At 37.7% G+C, this 14,331-nt stretch overlaps 1 protein-coding gene across 3 annotated transcripts in view; it reads right to left on the reverse strand.

Moving 5' to 3' along the window:
• The window catches only part of LOC129732813 (protein amalgam), a 318,420-nt gene extending 306,464 nt beyond the window's left edge, over positions 1 to 11,956 (reverse strand). Inside the window, exons 1-3 of one of the 3 annotated variants that reach the window (XM_055694087.1) lie at positions 11,834 to 11,956; positions 10,957 to 10,984; positions 10,737 to 10,818 (exon numbers count right to left, since the gene is read on the reverse strand). The gene's annotated coding sequence lies outside the window, so the exon portion shown is untranslated. The remainder of the gene's footprint in view (positions 1 to 10,736; positions 10,819 to 10,956; positions 10,985 to 11,833) is intronic. The other 2 variants (XM_055694085.1, XM_055694088.1) reach the window with 2 other exon arrangements.
• Between the last annotated feature and the right edge of the window lie 2,375 nt (positions 11,957 to 14,331).

A 14,331-nucleotide genomic window follows, 5' to 3' on the forward strand; every position in this document is an offset into this window, starting at 1 on the left:
CGCTAGGTGGATTAATTTAGGTTTTTCAGGATGATCTTGGATGAAATGCTACCGTCAATGGGGAACGATATCGATCCATGAACCACGACTTTTCGTTGCTTAAATTGAAAGATCTGAACTCGGTTAATATATGTTGTTTAAATAGGGCGGTGACACATGCCACACAGTACGCGAAACAATGGACATTTTAAGGAATAATTTTGATGAGCAGATCATCTCTCGTAAGCTGGCCACCAAGATCAGGCAGTTCGACACTCCTGGATATTTCATTTTGAGGGACCACGTGAAATGGTTGGTGTATGGGGACAACAATATTGAGGCTTTACAAGACAACATAACACGTGTTATTGGTGTAATTGGTGCTGAAATGCACACACAAAAGTTCAAATCTAATTTTACGAATGTTTCATACCTTAATTTTTCTCGAGAAGCACGATGAATCTATCAAATTTGAAATGAAATCAGCTGCATATGTCAAAAAATGTAAGTTGAGTTTATATAATATATAATATTTTGCTGGATTCTTGGTTTGTTTTCTTTTAAAATCACTTATCAGTTTTTTTTCGGACGTGTTACGTTTATAAACTGCAAGAAAAATTAATTAAAAATTAAAAATTATACACATAAAAATGTTGTAACTCGGGAATGGCTCATATTACCTACACTGCCCATAATCGCATAATTGTAACATTTGCAAAATTGGTTGTTCGAGAAAATGACACTTTTATATTTTGACCTTAAATGCATTGTTCCCAATATATGCTTCCAAATGAATACTTCAAATAAACTTAGTATCATGAAGAAAGCACTACTTTACACTATGTATACATTGAACATTACTTTTGAAGTCAAATTAGTTGACATTTTTGCAATGATACTTTCGAAATATATCACAAGGGGAATGAAGTTTTTCTTGTATTCAACAAGCATGAGCTGAACATCAGAAACGGATCACCGGTGGCTGGTTACCGGACCAGAATAACTTCCGAGTTCCAAAGGATGCAGATGTGGATTTGTATGGAAGCTTCTTTGACAAAAATGTTGAAAAAGTTAAGTAGTGTAACAATTATGCGGTTATTTACGCTATGTGACAAAACAACTTGGTATTTGTTACGACTTTTTTTCAAACAAACATAAGTGTATTTTTTCAGATTTAAAAATTACATACAATTTTCAGCCTTTTCCAATAAAAAGCACGAAATCCATAAAATGTCGAATGTTATAATTATGTGATTGGAGGCAGTACATTTTTTTAAGAAACACGATGTCACTATGAAATTTAAAATAAAATTGGCTGCATTTGCCAAAAAAGCAAATATAGTTTTTAAATACCAAAATAATCTTTTATGCCGGCAACACTTCCAATCATTCATTTCCATCAAAAATCTCCTATCAGTATTTTTCAGACGGCTCAACTTTGAGTAAAATCCGTATGAAATGACCCTTATGCATCGATTGTGTTATGATCAACATACATTCATTTTCTAGGCTTCAAATTTGATCAAAAGTTACGCTTATTTCGTACAACATTGATGTGGTTTCGCAGCAGTTGGATGATCTGCGTGTAAAAAAGGGTTGGAAAAACTGGAACTTCGGTATAGACTATTTGGAACGTAGCCATGGTAAATATTTGAATAAATGAAGTAATCTTGAAAAAAGTAAATGGCAAGAGTCAGTTCATCGTTTCCAATAAAGAATTTGTATACATAATTTTCAGATTTTTTTTAACTTTTAGAAAAAAAATCCTACAGGAAATGACTTTAGTTTAACACATAAAAAAGCATATGAGTTATGATAATGAAAATAAATTACATGTTATTCAGAATTTCAAATTTACTTTAGCAAATGTATTAGTATTATTGTATTAGCAACCGCGTCAGAATTAGGTATCAATAAAAAACTTTTGTCATGATGCAATCTACAACTTTTACTATTCAAGGTAGGAAGTTTTGCTAAATTTAATTTTTTTTCATTAATGTTAAGTGGGGTAAAACGGCCCTTGAAGATTTTTATGGTCAAAAACGTCCAGTGTAATAACTCCTGCTAGATTAGATGGATTTTTCTAAAAGTTTTCGCTATTATTCTACACTAATAGTACTTCAAAACGCATGGTCAGGACGTGACGCTGAAACTGCATTCAATCGATGGGTCCAAAGGCGCTGGTAATGATGGTCTACCACCGATCTTTTTTAAAAACTGTGCCGAGTCGCTTGCATTATCTGCAAGGATATTTTTTGACAGGTCAATATCCGAAGGAAGTTTCCCCAGTGCTTGGAAATCAGCCGCAATTGTACCCATCCATAAGGCAGGCAGCATTCATGACGTGAAAAACTATTGGGCTATCTCTATCCTGTGTAGCTTACCGGAAGTGTTCGAAAGTTTGGTGCACGATTCACTCTATCGAAAGGCTCACCACATCATCTCTGAATGGCAGCGACCACTAACCTGATGACATACGTTACTTCACTGATTAGCGTATTGGACGAGCGCCAACAAGTTGATGCCGTTTACGTTGACTTTGCTAAGGCGGTCAATAAAATACCTCATTTCACGCAGTGGGTGTCGTCGTACCGCAACGGACACAGCGTGTGCGTGGGTATCGGCGGAAAGTGTTCTTCACAGTTTGCATTACATTCGGGGTGCCCCAGGGAAGCGCCTTGGCCCGCTATCATTCATTCTTTTCGTTAACGATTTGTGTTCAACCATACGGTCTCCCAAGTACATGTTTGCTGACGGTCTCAATTTTTTTCATGTGATTACATCTACTTTAGACTGCTGTGCAATTCAAGCTGAGGGTTGGGCTGTAAAAAATTATCCATTGGGCAAAAATTTGGGTAGTATTAATTTGGAGTGTATTGTTTACACTACATTTTTATTGCTGTCAGTTTTACGAAAATTGGAAAAAATGTCGTTACCCGAAAAACAACGTCGCGAATTAATTTTGTGCAAGCACCTGGAAAATCGTCCACGCTCTCAACAGGGCATCGGAAAATAACTCGGTATCGTACAGTCAACGGTGCACCCAACACAAACGGGGAACATTTTGTTACTTTGGCGCAACTTTTTATTACTTATTGTATATTAGACCGCGCATTATACACAAAGAGTAATAACCAAAAAGTAACAAAAATTATGACGCCCAAACTTGTATGTGTTTCTGCAGGAGAACATACAGCCAAGAACCGCAATGCATGTGTTAGCAAAACCTCACTCGTTGCATTTGTATTGATGCAAGAATCAGGTTCATTTCTGTCCCCTTATTCACACATAATAAGAATCTTACCCGTCAATCTCAAATGTCTAATTAGAAACATCACTGTTTCGTTCCCCAGTATTTACTTGAAATGAAAATATCCAATACCGTGAGCCCAGAGTTGCGAATGTTGTTCGGGTTGGGCACGAGTGTTGTATCTTCAAACAGGTCCAAATGAGTTTGAGTTGCATAAAGGCAAATGTTTGTGTTTTTCTCTGACGCAGTTTACAAATCGTGATGTGATTCCAAGACGCATTTGAAGTCTTTGAAATCATAAACGTTTGCATACTGTATGACGGGAAAAAATGCTGCTTGGCAACTCTTGTCCTATTATTTCTTTATTCCGTATGCGTACAACAAATTAATACACGCACACCGGATGAATTGGAGGTAGAAGGAACGGCTTGAGTTGCGATGACGGTTTGTCTTGCCGTGAGTTAATGTACAGCTCTAAGCAGTGCTGTACATTAACCTGCAACAGGGGAAGTCGCCCTCGCAGCGCATGTACAAAATATGCGACTGTGTTGTTACTTGACTGGAGATGGAAAGGAAGTATTTTTCGACAGAGAAAATTTTGCATGTGGTTAAAACGTCCATTATTAGATAGTCGTACTCCCGTAACACGTGCTAAATATGTGACAGTATGTGTTGTTACTTGACTGGAGATGAACTTTATCGCTTTTTGAGTAACAGATTTGTTACCTAAAGAGTCATTTCACGTTATTGCTAATTAAGTAATACGGAAAAACTTTGCGTGCGAGTCTTGTGATTAAACGTTACTACGAAACTCTGAGCAACGAACGGAAAAAGGAATGCGGTCAGAATGGATGTTATATTAGTGATCAGGATCACAACCTTGTTGTGAAGGCGTTTACGCGGAATCCCAAGGCTTCGGTCAGGGATGTGGCTAAAAAGTTGAATCTTTCTAAGTCTTTCATTCAGACAGCCAAGGCAAAAAGATAATTTCATTTTCGCTTTCGTATGATATCGTATGTCAATACAATTATAATTTTGTTTGTCGCTAGCTCACATAGGTATAACGTGAATATATTGACATTAATCTAATCAGAGTTGAATTTGGAAAAATGTTTACGAAGCATATTTTTATAAACTCAAATTTCTGAGACTCTAGGATAACACCTCATATGGTAAATCTATTCATAAGCTATGCTTTAAAACCAATCCATACGAGAAGACATGTTGCATGATATTTATAGCTTCCGGATCTCTCATCATTTACATATTTGTCAGTCAACTTTTATACCTAAACCAACCGTAACCACTAAAGCATAGCAAATCAAAATTTTCATTTCCATCATGTCAAGGGTTGTATCGTTGCATGTGTCTACCCTTTGTGATGATATTGTTGAACGGCTGAATCCGACAACATAATATTGGTTTGCCTTGCTGCACCACCCGCCCACCAGAAGCATCACTCTCTAATCGAGCCTTTGTTTATCTCACTTCACGTATTTTCGCATTCCGGACTCATGCTTCTCTGCATTTGCACGCTTCAACAAGCAATCGGGATTTCTTTCGCTCCCGGCAAAGCTCAACATGCCGACCACGCCGATACACCCGGCCGGAATAGAAGAAAGAAAACAAAAGTCAGACAGTGTTGCTCGAGCCCCGTTCCACCCATCAGAGGAAAGGCAAGCAGTTAGCTCTCAGCCACTTCATGCTTGTCTGGTTTTTTTTTTCTACCCAATAAAGGAACCAAAAACAGAGCAAAAAGTCAAACACTTCTCTCGAACGAGAAAGGCCCACCTAGAGGGAGGCGTATAGATTGGAAAGGAAAAATCAAGTGCTATAAAAGAGCCAACGCAACGCTGTACAGTGGCTAAATCATGCCGCTTCTCCCTACCTGCCTTCTATCGAAGAAGAAGAATAGCGCTGGGGTTCGCAGAAAAAAAAGAAGGTCTATAGTCTAATATCAATAAACAAGAATTAAAAGGTTGAATACCATAGAGTGGAGAATATAAAGCTCACCCCTCACCCTGACCGACCGGAAGCCACTGAAGCAGCTCTAGTCTCTAGCAAAGGCGTTTGAAGGCAAGAGAATGGGAATTTACGTACATCGTAAAAGGGGAGCCCATTGAAGGAATTAAGTTCTTCTCCCCGTTGCAGCAGTCAACCGACGGCAACGGCACGTCAGGTCCCACGACAGATACTCAATCCGCAACTAAACTGCGGCGGGTTGAACTGTGATCGAAAGCGTGGAACGATGGTGAACGTCATCGCTCATGGGGAGCATTGTTTGAATGTTATTAGGGTCGCTCAAAAAAAATGACTGCAACATAGTTGCGGTTTAATGGGAAATCATTGTTTAAAAGTGAGCGCTGATTTGGCGATTGTGCATAATTGAATGGCTATGTTTTTTTGTGACAAATGACTTTATTTCAAGCAGGTTTTTAAGTTGGCTAACTCGATTTTAAATATAAATTAAAAACTGTTGGGGTTTAAGCAATCGCGATCGATGGTGAATTATCTACACTGGTGTAGCGTGGTGCGGGCGGAAGGGGCGGTTCGCTCCGGGTGTCATCCTCAGAGGGGTGACACTGTGAGAATAATTGTCAATTATCATGTGTTTTATCCTTAACGAGTGAAAACCCGCGAAAATTATATACATTTTTTCTTATTGGTTGCAAGATAATTTTTTTGCAACCTTGGGGTTTTAAATTTTCCGCCCCGGGTTTCACCCAGTCACGCTGCGCCACTGGTTATCTATGTAGATCGCTTACATGATAGCAAATACGACCTCGAATGGGTAGGAACATTGGAGCTCAACTGGAAACGAGACAAAAAAAGCTCATATTTTCCAACTAAGTCAATCTATCCAACTAAGTCAGACCAACCCATATAATAGAATCCTCTCAGTCTACTACTCTAAATTCAGTAAAATATTTGGTCGTTAACACCCAATGATTGAACAATCTTAATCTTAATTGGAGCAGTAATGTGAGACGAACATGGAAGCGTTGGTAAAATAATTTATTTTACAAAATATTGCATAGTCAGTTGTCTTTTTTACCTACTGTGTAAAAAAAATATTTTCTCTTGCGTCATTACGTTCCAGTTATCACTTAGGGCTGTTTGTTAAGTAGAGATATTCAACACCGTGGCCTGCTGTTTTGCAAAGACATTACTGAAATTCATTTATAAAAATATTCAGCAGCAAACTTCATAAAATCTACATTTTCAATCGCTTGACGGCAAAATGTGTTGAGAAATTCGAACAAAAAATCGTTTTAAATCATCACATGATACAATGAAAATAGGGAAAATAAAAAAAAGTGTTCGAGTAAATTTGCATTTCCTATTTTATTACAGTACAAACGCTTAACATAGATAAGTGAGGTTTTCGCTGAACGCTAACTTATTACAGCGTAGATGGTTAAAAGGTTAAATTTTGTTCTCAATAGCGCAAACGAAAAATAACGGGTTAGGTACTACTGAAAATTTGGAATTTTTTTCTATTGCTGTTAAAAAAGATAGATGAACTGATTCATTTCTTCTGAATTATGAACAAAAAAAATATTTAATATTTAAGAAAGGTCCGACGAAGCTTTCTTATGATGCCGGAAATGCATCTCTTGATTCTACCAATCAACCGTTTGTAGTTCGTTGATCTCCAATTATTTTTGCACCGAAAAACTTAAAATCGTAAAGAAATCTTCGATTGAACGACACTAAGGTAAATTCGGTGAGGTGCGTGTTTGGGTTACAAATGGAGTCGAGTGGTTGTTAAGAAACGTTTGTGTTTTTTTTTCAACGTAATGTGATGATAATTTTTCTGGTCAAAACACATGCTTTTTATCGGTATGGTGTTCTAGGAAAAATGGAATCATAATTTTGCTCAAACACTCGTTTTGGTATACATTTTGATTGATAGTCAAACCATTAAGCTTGAACCATGATTTAGAAAATAGGAAAAAGTAGTGTTCACTACTATGGCCGGTCTTCCACTACACATTACTGGCAGATCATTGTTAAGGTCTGCAGGAAATTATACACAGTTGAAACTGGAAGATTTTTGCTTTCAAAATGGTCTACCGGTAAGTTTTCGCCAAAACTGTTGTGCAGTGCATACCGAACTGTACCATGCGCTTGCGGAATGCTCCTTGTTTCGACGCCATTTTGAACAGCACTGGACATACATAAGCAAAACAAAAAAGATATTCGCATGAAGAGGAGAGAGAGAGAGTGCTTTAATATACACACCCTCATTTCTCTCTGAGCGTGTTTGTTGTGGAGTAAGAGGGCCTCAAAAAATCCAAATTTTTAGTTGTCACCCGTTTTGTTAAGTTCATATGGATAAAACATTTCCCTATTCCTTAGGAATTTTGTTTAGGTATATTTTTTGCCTTAGCACAAATATATTCCGTCAAATTTTATATTTAGCAACTAAGTTCTCACTGTTTGTCAATAGATAGCGCCAGTAGTAAGTGTTGACATATTTAAAATGTGATGATCGTCAATCTGAAATACATAATAAATAATACGCTGTGACACGTGACTCGATTTCATTGTGGTGTGTGAAAAATTCTGATTTTGCGCTTAATGTTGCATTTCTCGTTTCGTTCAAAACAAGACTGCAGCTGAAGCGCATCGAGAGTTGAAAAAAGTTTACGAAAAAACTATTTTAAGTGAAACAACGTGCGACGATTGGTTCCGCCGCTTAACAGACGGTAAATACGATGTTGCAAACTTGTGTGCGAATGCCAAATTTTACATACTAATTCTCTCGAATATATTTAAAATTACTTGTGCAAAACTTCGATCGATTATTGGCACCACTGACGCCTGTATAGAATAGCAAATCGAGCGCTATTTATTAGGTGGAAGCTGAGATTCTTATGCTCAAAACCGTTAAGTGAAAAAAAATTCAACCTGAAAATTGTATTGAGAAAAGCCACCGTTCAGTGTCACCTTAAGCGTCGCTTTCGCCTGTGAATAATTGCTTCCGTGACGAAAAAGTGGAGTTTTCTTCATCGCATCGTGACGGGTGATGGAAAATGCATTCTTCAAAACGACTTAAAGAGAAGAAAGTCCTCGGGACATTCGAACGAATATACACGCTGCAAAGGTTATGCTGTGTTTTGGCTAGATAAAGTCGGTGTTACTTATTATTACCTGTTAAAAACGAACGAAACCATCACTCAGGAAATGTATCGACTTCGATTGATGCAATTAAGCCGAGCACTGCGCAAAAACAGCGACAATACGAGCAGAGGTGTATATAAGTGAATCTACTGCATGACGATGCTCGGCCACATATTACCAAAGTCATTAAAAATTACATAGAAACGCTCAAATATCAAATCCTACCTCACCCACCATAATTGACGTCTGAATATAACTTAATTGGCTTGATGCGGCCTAATATTTATAGCACAGAAAATTTATGGTGTTGTTCCAATTTACCAAATCTTGAATGGCTTGTTGTTTGCACCTAACAGTAAAAAGCTAGACTTGCACTTGTTTTGTAAAGAGAAGTACCATGTACCTGTAAGGTAGCGAAAAATAAACGAGAACAGAAGGTGTAGTACCTTCTGTTCTCGTTTATTGGACTTAGTATACTACAAGTTATACAGCCCTAGGGTGGTATGAAATAGTGACGTAGGACTCAACCCTATAATTGGAAGGATTACTAGTTACAAAAATTACAGAGTCCGCAGACAGAATCAGTTCGTTTTTTCAGTGACTTACGTATTTTCATTTAGAAATATATTTAGCAACACTCGAAAGAATTTCGTTTACAATTGACGATATTGTGCCTATACTTTTTTGTTTCTGCAAACAACATTTATTTGACAAGGCACAAGTGTATCGTTGTTGTTGAAGAAGCGCCAAGAACTTCTCGTAATGCGTTTAAATCAAAATTAATTTTATTTCCTCAAAAACCAAATCCAACAATATTTACGTTATCATAATGAATGTTTTCGTCTTAGTTAACTCTGATTGAATCAAGTTTATTACATGAATCTCACTCTGAAAATAATTTAGTAGTCGTTACATAGGTTCACTAATAGGAAAACATAAAAAGATATGTTAATAAACCTTTACCTTCGAGACATCAAATTAGTCTTAGTTCATGAAAGTAAACATGATTTGACCTATTGGGACGGGGAGACTCTGTCGAGTTTTTTTTTTTAATTTGATACAGTGAATATCACAAGACATGATTGGTGAAACACATGTCTCCTGTGCTAGAAATGCTCGCATGTGATTGGTTCATTGTTCGCGTAAATTTGTTCATGAAACTTTGTATCATTTTTTACCGCTTAGCAATGAAATAATAATGATAACTAGCGTATTACAAAATTGCACAACATTTTATCTATCCAACGGCTTATTGGTTATTGTTATCCATCACGTGGTTATCATTGAAAAAGGAAAAGTAACGGTCTCAGGTTGCTACCTTGCGAAACCTCCGTTTTTTTGTGAACTGCAATGAAACACAAAAACCACTTTTGAATTTTGCCATAAAGTTCGTTTTGATTATCAGATGTGAAAACCTGACTCAGGTTGAACGAACGATGATTTTATATCCATGAAGAAAAAAACATTTAAAAGAGGATGAAATCCTACGAGCAGAGTGCTAGAATCCAATTCGAAAATTCGCTGCTTACATTTTAAAGGAGTAGTAATAATATGTTGCTCGGCTGGATAATAACACTGGTCAACACAGGTGCACTCCAAAAGCTCAAACCGGAAAAATATGAAAGAATATAGCTATTCAACCATTCCTGTGAATTTCGGTGTCCCTAGCCATTACCGTTATTTCAGAGACTTAAATGAGTTTTCTCGTAAACATAACGTTGAAGCGACGAATTCGGTGAGCAATGCGAACTCTCACGTAAGTTGACGCGTTTTGGTAATGGCTAGGGGCACCAAAATTCATAAGAATGGTTGAATAGCTACAATTTTTTATTTTTTTCGGTTTGAGCTTTTGAAATGCACTTTTTTTTCATTTTGTCGACCAGTGCAATCTAACAAAATAATATATTGAATAAATTTGCCCAAACCAACAGAATGCTTACAGACACTCAAATCTTGCTCAGCCATTTCTGGATAAATATCACTGCAAAAGCGCGTTACTTGAAAAGCTTTCTAAAATACTCAACGATTTTCTTGAATGTTTAGGACCCGAGGCGATAGGTGATGAGAGATAAGGATCATATGGCAACCGGAAGGTGGAAGCAACACCTAGATGAAACGTGTTTTCACGAAACTTGGTTATTTCACGTCGTTTGTACGATAAGCTATGAAATATCTTTATATTTATTATATTTATTAAAGTGAAGTCAGTATCCGTGACAAAGTTTTTCAATTTCGAAAAGGAGACATTAAATCATTGAACCATGAAACTGTAAGACTTAAAAAGTGATAAACAGTTACTATCTACGAAAGTTCAAAAGTATTTATCCATTCGTTACTTGTACGTAATAGCCGAATCGAATCAAATTAATATTACACGTACCTCACAAACACAGATGATTGTTAAACGAATAGTTCACCTTATGTTCGAACAAACTTCTTCTACTAGATAATCTACACAATATCTGAAAGATAGAAATGCGATTCGCTATCGTTGTGATTTCACAAAAATCGTGTCTTTTTTTCAGGCACGCAATCGCATTCGTTTAACCTAGTTATTGGGTTCACGAATCAAAGTTCAGTGCAGAACTATTTTCACCCACACTGTCGTTGATTCCAATTATCATCAATCTAAACAAAACATCCACAAACACACGCCGAAATGAGAAATAAACATAATTATGAATTCGCAGTCCTAGATAGCATTTATTGTTATGGAGCACTTCTAAGCCTGCGATGAAAAACTGCTAAACTTCCTCAAACACGCACTTTCTTTTTCACTGGCAACGTGTAGAAGGCTTGTTTGCTGCCACATAAATATTTTCTTTCTATCACGCAACCGGAAGAGAGCGTTCAATCGTAACGATATATTTTCAAGTTGTACCTATTCTTTATCATGACATAGCCACCCTGATTTTCCAGTACCACCAGTTCTGTACTAATCGTACAGAACGTATTCCTCAAACACATATAATTTCACTACATTTGTTACAATTAACGCCACAGTAAAATTAACAACCGAGTATGACTCTTCCTAACAGAGAGTATGAATAAATTGCCCTATCCTTTCTCACCCTCTTCCTCCAATTTGAGTCACACTAGCCACTTTTCACAATCCGACGAATAGTGCAAGTGAATTAAAATATAGCGTCCGCACACACACACAGCTTACACTATCTTCCGAGCACAATTGCAATCCTTGATTCATTTCTTCTTTCCGGTGCGAGCTATCAAACTCGGAACAGACACCAATCCTTTCAGACGGTTCGCTTCAATTGGCTGCATAACTATTGTCAGCAGTGCGCTACCCGTTCATTCATCGCTGTCCTTTGCAAGCGAACTGGCGGGAAAATTTCAGAATGGGTTTCTTGCTAACCATCCTCACATAATCCTGGTCGGTGAATCAAGACTCTTCGAAAAGCCGCCAACTTCAGATAAAGACAATCCGATTCAACTTTACAAAGAAATCATTAAACTAACCATAAACGCTCGAACAGAAGCCTGCCGCTTAGATTTGGGTGGATTCCGCTGAACAAAAAACAAACATTCATAACCGAACAACCGCCTTCGGACAAAAAGGGCTTGAAACCGACCGCACGGAACGAGATTTCGTATCAAACTGAATCCCTGCCAGCATTATTCGAGTGCATCCCCTATCGAGCCGGAGATGACTGTCACCCGAAACAGCGGAACCGCAGCCACGTGAGCTGGTGGGTGGTTATTTGCAACAAGCACCATGCCAGTGCCTTTTGAAACGGTCCGAGAGGGTGGAAAAGCTGTCAGAGAAAAAGGACGAGAAAGAGCAGAACAGAATCACTCTCTCATAGTTTTCCACGAGGTGTTCAATTTGCCGGTTGTTTGCTGCCAGTACAGAATTTGAACCGAGAGAGAGAAAGCAGGGATTTGTGAGAGTTAAAAACCATAACAGAGAAACGAATCGCAGCCGAACGAAACAAGGATGGATGATCAATCGGAATGAGACAACCGTAGAAACACCGAGTCCACCAGCTGGAAAAATCCTGAATCGGATTTGGTCTAGGTATGAACGAACGTTAATCGGGTTTAATAAGAGCAAAACGAGCATCAAGTGAACGCACTGGTAAACGAAATGAAAGCAAAACGAACGAATATTACTATTCTGTAAACAAATATTTTGATTGGAAAAGGATTACCTATAACAATATAATTTTGAACCAATACTACCCAAACCCAAATACTTTTTTACTTATCTATAACAATGAATGCTAATACATTCCCAGCCACCCGCAAGTTGTATTTAATAGAAACATTTCTTTTTAACTTGATGATAAAGTTTTTTAAAGTTAATAAAACTATTAAAAGTGCATAAGTTTTTGAAGATAATAAATCAAAATAAATGCCAATAATTAAACTAATAAAATCTTCAATTCTTCGTTCTTCGCTCTTCGTTCTTCGCTCTTCGTTCTTCGGTGTTCGGTGTTCGTTCTTCGTTCTTCATTCTTCGTTCTTCCTTTTTCGTTCTTCATTCTTCGTTCTAAGTTTTTCATTTTTCGTTCTTCGTTTTTCGTTCTTCGTTCTCCGTTCTTCGTTCTTCGTTCTTCGTTCTTCGTTCTTCGTTCTTCGTTCTTCGTTCTTCGTTTTTCGTTCTTCGTTCTTCGTACTTCGTTCTTCGTTCTTCGTTCTTCCTTCTCCATTTTTCGTTCTTCGCTCTTCGTTCCTCGTTCTTCGTTTTGTTCTTCGTTCTTCGTTCTTCCTTCTCCGTTCTTCGTTCTTCGCTCTTCGTTCCTCGTTCTTCGTTTTGTTCTTCGTTCTAAACAGAATTTCTTCTAAACACATAAAAAGCAGAAAAATGTTCTTTCACGCGATCTCTTTTCCGCTATAAGAACGTATGAAATGTTGTGCAAATGTTGCAAATCAAAAAATGTAAAAAAATATAAATTACTCAAGATAATATCAGTAAGGTCAATTCAAAACTAAAAATTGAATTGTAGGAAGCAGTGTCTAAAGTCCAACACAAATTTCGAATCGTTAAAAACCACTAGTACAGTCAAAAAAATAAGAAAATCAATGAGAAAGCCAACGGAAAACAAACCCACAAATGTACAAAAACGTTACCAAGTCATAGAAATATTGCTGAAGATCTGAGAATGCTAGAAACAGGTGAATCATTTAAGAAAAAAAAAACAAAATAAGCCCAAAATACTCAGGGATGCTTCTGAATAACAGGAAATGTCATACCAGAAAATGATGCTTCCAATGCACAGTGTTATACTGGGTGACAAAAAAATCCGGTCACACAGGAAAATCTCAATATTTCAAAGAATAAGAAGAAAATCTGAATCTGGCTTTCATAGGTTTCTCCAGTAACTCATAATCCAGTGGATTCAGATCCGGAGACGACGGAGGCCATTCATTCTTCGAAATGAAATCGGCCAAGTTTTCCTCACACCACGCCTGAACAACCTTTGCGGTGTGGGATGGGGCGCCATCTTGCTGGAAGCAGTAGTAATCGTCTTTAAACAATAGTTCAGCTTGAGGCAGAACATTTTTATTCAAAACCGTGTCCAGGTAGTACGCTGCGTTGATTTTGACCGATAAAATCGATAAAAATAAGAGGCAGTTTACCTCTCTTGTAAATGGCTCCCCAAACCATCACTGACGTCTTATTTTGGAACCGGGAAACGTTCAGCTTGTCCGCAGGAGCTTACTGGAGGCTCACACTCCAAACTCGGTCTAAAACGAACAGCTTCTCGTCCGAAAAAATAATCTCGTCATCTGCGCGCCAACCGAGCAACTCCCGCGACCGTTGGTACCTCTTGTCCTTTTTGCTTTGGTAACCCCATGAACCACCTGTTTTTTGTACGGTGTAAGTTTTAAATCCTTGTGCAGAAGCAGGCGGATTGATTCTCGGTTCATTTTAAGGTTCCTGGCCAGCTTCCGTGCAGATTGTGCGGGATTCCGGCGAATCCGGTCTCGTATAATCTTTTTCAGCCTTGGAG

This window comes from Wyeomyia smithii, chromosome 3, assembly GCF_029784165.1.
Source record: "Wyeomyia smithii strain HCP4-BCI-WySm-NY-G18 chromosome 3, ASM2978416v1, whole genome shotgun sequence".
Lineage (NCBI taxonomy): Eukaryota > Metazoa > Arthropoda > Insecta > Diptera > Culicidae > Wyeomyia > Wyeomyia smithii.